Source organism: Apus apus, chromosome 8 (assembly GCF_020740795.1).
Source record: "Apus apus isolate bApuApu2 chromosome 8, bApuApu2.pri.cur, whole genome shotgun sequence".
In the NCBI taxonomy this organism is placed as follows: domain Eukaryota; kingdom Metazoa; phylum Chordata; class Aves; order Apodiformes; family Apodidae; genus Apus; species Apus apus.
The window spans coordinates 10,032,158-10,038,157 of NC_067289.1; positions in this window are offsets into that span (position 1 = coordinate 10,032,158).

Below are 6,000 nucleotides of genomic sequence, written 5' to 3' on the forward strand. Positions count from 1 at the left end.
TGTGTGCAGTTCTCCATCAGAGAAGGCTGCTCTGTATTCTTTTGCCCAATGAACAGGTGGATCATGCTCTTAGAGATTCAGCCATAGTGCTAACAATGTAACTTGACTGCCTTTGGTAAGATTTTTCATTTATATGAGTACAAAATGCAATTCAGCAACTTCTGATAAAAGCTTTAAAATATCTGGTGTGCAAGAGCCAAACCTCCCAGCATTTTGTCCAGCATTTTGAAAAACATAGAGCTTAGATCAGAGTGGCCTTGATTCTGCAAACAGCATTTCTGAACATGCTTAAGTAAGCACAGACATCTTCCTATGCAGGGGCAGGGATGCTACAGATAGGAGTCTGTTGCAGGAATCAAGGTAATTGTGTTATGTTGTTAAGAGCTCAGGCACCTGATGGTGTTAAAAAAACTACATTGATTCTGTTCTCACTGCTACGTGTATCTAAGGACCTGAAATCAAGAATGAACAGTTAGCTTACAAAAATGTCCTTTTGAATTGGGTTATGTCAGTGAAATGAGTAGGACAGAAGGTAAATGATCAGGGATGCTTTTAATTTGGAAGGTGCCGTGGTGATAAAACCTTTTTAGGCAGTTTCTGCACATCATCATCAGGAAGCATTCACTGCATATGCTCAGATACTACCTATCTATGGCTGACTGAAAGTTCTGTAACACTGGTACCTTTTATTCCATGTGTTCCAATTTTTAAATGCATCTTAAATGTTTAAGCACAATTAAATTAAAACATTTGGAAACAATATTTTGCTTCAGTTTTTAAAATACAGTAAGTAGAATCCAACAAACTACAGTTGCAGATGCCTCATAGTAACTATTTCTAATATAGATTTCTGCAATTCCCATCAGAATTTGTTTTCTGCCTCTGAGAAAGTTAAATCTCCACATCAATGAAAACACCTCTGTCTTCATCATGCTAAGTTGTGTAAGAAGGAGCGTCTGTCTACAATAGGAGTGTTATTTGTACTTGGTGCTTGGGAGAGATTGAATTCTGAAAGAGATCATACTTTTCTGTGTAGTGAAACTTGGTTTTACCAAGCTGAACATGTCAGTTTGGGACTTGAGTGCTTCATTCCAAATCTTCCTATAAACTACTAGAGTGTTCCAGACAGCTGCCTTTCTGTCAGCCAGCTCTGTACAGGAGAGTCCATTAGCGTGGGACTTTACTACAGATGTTTCCTAAAATTGATTAGAATTCTGTCACACATGTTCTGCATTTCTGCTTCACTGAATCTGTGGAAAACATGAGAAGTACGTGGAATTTCCAATACCATGAAGCTCAAGTCTGTCATCTTTTGAGAAGGCAGCTGAGCCCTGTGTGGTTAAGCACAAGGTGAGATGTGCTCTGAGGTGGTGTCAGATGCTGCTGGATGTCAACGGTACATTGAGGAACTGTTTGTTTAAAAAATTCATTCTAGAATTATAAATATGGAGTTGTTTTTTACTTTGTGCTTCTAAAGTATCACCTCTAATTGAACTCCAGTACCTTCTGGAACATCTGGATGAAGTGACTAGCAAAGGGGAAAGCTGTTAAGTATGAATATGGAGCAGTATCTATTTGAACACTGGTGATTTTTTTTTTTTCCTCCACCTGGCTAGTTTTCCAGCAGGTTGAGGCAGGCAGAGATTCATTGGCTGGTTTTGTTGTTTGGTTGTTTTAAAATGCTGATTTCTGAAATAAGAGCCAGTCATGAAATAGATCCCCATCTTGATGAAGCAATTGCTTCACCTGCTGGGAGGTTTTTACCAGAATTTATCATCATTTCAGTGTGTGAAGGCAAATCAGCCCTGTCCTTGCCTGGCTGCTCCTCTTCACAGCTGGCTTTGGAGCAATCCTTGCAAACAATTGTTCCACATTACAAATCTTCCTCATGGTTTTGAAAGCTTCTTTTCTTTCTTGCTGAGACTGTTCCAATGCATGTAAAGCATTAGAATAGAAGTAGTCACATTTGCAGCTTTTTATCTATGTATGGCATATTGGATTAAATGAATAGTTATTTAAGCATTGCTTGTAAGATCTGAGAAGGCCAGGCTGGAGCTTGGTGTAAAGTGACCAAATTTGGAGCAACAGTAAATTCACTCCCCAGGTGGATGTGGTTGATTTCCTGAATTTGGGTCACAGCAATAGTTTGAGAACTGGTGAGGGTTCATGTTGTGGCTGTGCACGCTGTGCTCAGGACATGCAGCCCTGGGAGACTGGCAGTCTGCAGCTCTATGCCAGGAGCAGGAGGCTTGGTGCAGATTAAATTCAGTTCTCAAGAGTGTGCCTTCAGGGGCTTGAGTTGGAGGTTAAAAGGGGGTTTTAATTTGCCTTAAACACAGGAAAAATATTTATGGACTATAAGAATTCTATGGGTTTTGACTGTTTTGATACTTTGTTTCTCTGGTGCTTCTGAAGCAGCTGAAGTAGGAAAGAGTTGTTTGGTTAAAAGTTTGCCCTGGAAGAATTCTTGTAACAGTTATGCTTAGACTTGTTGCACATAATAATGCCATTCTGGGCAGGAGTCTTTAAGCAGTTTTCTAATCTGGGAAATCCAAAGTGAGGAGGAGGAGGCAGAGATGCTCCGTGGCAGAACAGGCACAGGCTGAAGGCACTGGAGCACTTGGAGGACCCGTGCTGGAGCTGGTGCTCCCTCCAAAGGACTGCAGCCTGTGGAGGACCAAGGTCAGAAAAGAGCAGGAAGGAAGGAAGAGCACAGAGAAACTGCTTTGTACGTGGAAGGTGCCTCCCCCACAAAGCTGTGCTTCACCTCTTGCCTCCCTGATGAGACCATGTCACCTGCAGCAGTAACGAGGTGGTGAAGTCTGGAGAGAAGCTGAACCTGGGAACGTCGCAGGAAAGGTGTCTTAAGGTTTATCAACTTGTTTCCCAAAACCTAAATCAGTTGTTAAATATTTATGCTAATTGACAATAAATGAAGTTAAAGTCCGTGAGCTGAGTCTGTTTAGCCCACAACAGCACTTGGTAAGTCATCTCCCTGTCTGTATTTCAATCCATTAGTTTTCTGGCTCTTTTTCCTCCTGTTTTCCCTCATGCTTGGGGCAGGGGAAGCAGCTGGGTAGGTGCCCGGCTGCCAGCCAGGGCCCACTCACCACGGGGGGTTCAGCAGCCTCAGATGTGGTGGTGCTGGTATGATAGCAAGTGACAAGGAGGGGACTTGGAGCAGCAGGTCTGTCCCTTGGCAGGTGCAGTTGTTTAGGAAGCTGCAGGTCTTGGGTCTGCTCACAGGCCCCAGCTAAACACCTTTTCTGGAGTTGAAGCATCTTTTCTGTTATCTCATTGTGATACCTGTTTTTAGCATGTGAGTTGTGTGCTTCAAATGCAGATATTCTGATGTACACAAATTAAAGTACACTTAAAAAATAGCTTCTATCCAATATAGCATCATTTACATAAAATGAGTGATGCCTGTTTTCAGTTTTGCTTTAGTCTGTCCCTTTTGACATTTTCTGTATAAGATGAAATTCAGTCAAAAGACACTTGCAGTATTAGGCCTGGGCAGCTCTTTTCTTCTGAAAAACAGCAAATGAAGCAAGAATGGTCACATTTCCCAACAGCAGATCAGGATGCAGGCTATTATGCAGCATTTTTCTTCCACTGTTACCTTCCAGAAATCCTGATGTGGAGGGATGTGAAGGATGGAAGAACCTGACACCTGCCCTGAGGATCTGCTGTGAGTTGGAGCCAGGCACCTTCCCTGCTTCCTTGGCACATGGGTGCTGTGGTTTATCTGGGGTGATGGGCAGCCAAGTCTTGGTGTAAACCACTGGTTCTGGATTTAACTCCAGGGCAGTTCACCCCAAACAGCTCTAATGCCAATGACCTCCCAGTCTAGCCAGCATCGTTTGCTGTGTTGCTATTAATAGCCTGCCTGTTCTTGAGCATAAAATTCACTTTACTGGGCCTGCACAAGATCCAGAACGCTTGAATGCGATAGGGTAATTTGGACTGTAAGGACTAGCACAAGGCCATTGCCTTTTGGAGTGTTTTTACCCATGAACAGTTTCAACTACTTCTTTTCACACATAATTTTGTAATTAGGTCCCCTATGAATAATTTACCAATTATTTTTCTGCTTATAGTTACTGGACACATGGTTGCAGAATTAAAGCGTATGCTGCTTTACACTTTAGTCTGCCTTACTTGCTTTGTAGTATTAAGCAATTTATCTGCAATTTCATTTTGAATTAGTACAATGTTTCTGACAAATGCCCTATAGAGTCAGCTAAGCATGAAATGGGAATTTACACACCTATTTAATATTTAACCAATCAGTGGTAGCTTAAAAATACATCTCCCATGTCATATGTTCTTACAGGCTATAGTAAAATGTAACTGGCACAAGTGCAAAAACTGTGTCAGAAACACGACTGGTTTACATCTTTTTAAATCACAAGAGCAATGTGAAGTTAGATTATCAGGTCTTTTTTTGTCGATCTTCTCAGATGTTTTCAATATTTTTGTGTACTTGGTCAAGTTAGGTGAGCACAGATCCAATTCCAAAAAATCCCATTTTGTTCCATCTTATTTGTCTTCAGCTTGTTATGACAAAGCTTGTATAACAGTGTGGAAGGTTTTCTTTATTGCTTGCCCAAGTGCACTTATGCCTGAAGGCCTCACTGTAAATATTTTCAGTAAAGCAACTGCCCTTCCCGAGAGTTTCGAACCTGAAAAGAGGCTGCAGACAGTAACAGAGCAGGTGGTGAGTATGTCAGGAAAAGCTCCTGAGCCCTTAATGTGGAATTACCCAAATCCACAGGCAACAGGGACATGGCCAAAGGAAGCAGGGTATTTGTCCACTACTGACATAGCAGAAGCCAGCAGCCTGTTATGGCTTTAGCTCTGGCCTTTTTGGCAGTCCAGTTTGCATGCCTGAAGGAACAGGTAAGGTGTGGTGCTCCTCCCTCCCTGCTGCTTCCCTCTGCCAGCAGGGAGCTCCCAAGCTGCTCAGCCCCCTGGGGAGTCAGGCCGCTGGTTTTCCTGTATCCTGGCTGAAGGGAGGGAATTAGTGTCTCCTGTCCTTCTGGGGTAGGGATTAGTGCTGCTCACAAGCCTGTGTGCTGTGCCAGGTCTGAAACATTCAGCTGGGATTGCCGAAGAGTGACCTGGGAGGTGTGCCCTCTCCCAGTGGGCTGCCAGGACCAAAAGGGAATTGCTCCCTGGGACAGGTGGGGACTGGGATATGTCCCAGGGAGGCTCCTGATCCTTTCTCAGGTGATGAAAGAGTAGGAGAGTTAACTGACCAGCATGTAAGCATGGCAGATCAGTGAGGCTTGGCTGGTTTTGACAGAAGGAGTCAAAGACAAAGTCTGTATTTACACCTGAATGGACTTACTCTCTGACTATTTTATTTTCTCCTGGGTCAGACTGGAATGTCTGTCTTTCCTGCTCTTTGAATTTGTGTATCCAACTTTTAAATTGGCTGATTGGCCTGTTGTACTCATGAGGGCCTCAGAGGGAGTTTTCTTTGCATAAGGACTCTTGGATGTGGATCTCAGTTTCCTTAAATTCTTTTCCTGGGGGCACCTCTCTTAGTCAACACACAGTGAAATGAAAAGTGCTGGAAAAAAACGTTTTATTCCATTCTAGTAAAGTTTAGCTTATTTAAGTGGTAAAAGGAGCATTTGTGGCACTTCTGCACAGGATGAATTCTCCATTTGCAATCTGTGTTTTCAGTAGTTTCACCATGATTCAAATATGCATTTAATAGTCCTGGGTTTATATCTAAATGGTGGAGGTATAAATGTGCTCTGATTTTTTTCAGAGGGTGATTAGTGCTTTGGCTTATAAACATTTTAACAATCAATGCTTTAAAATATAAAAAGCCTCTCTTGAGCTAGGATTCCATAAGGACCTTGAGGGTGATGGTTCTTTTTTTGGGTGTATTTAGAAAAAAAGAGGGGGTGAAAAAAAAAAATAAATAATTAGCTTCAGGTTTGGAAAACTGTCCTAACACTTCTTATATTCAACACTCAGGTAAGT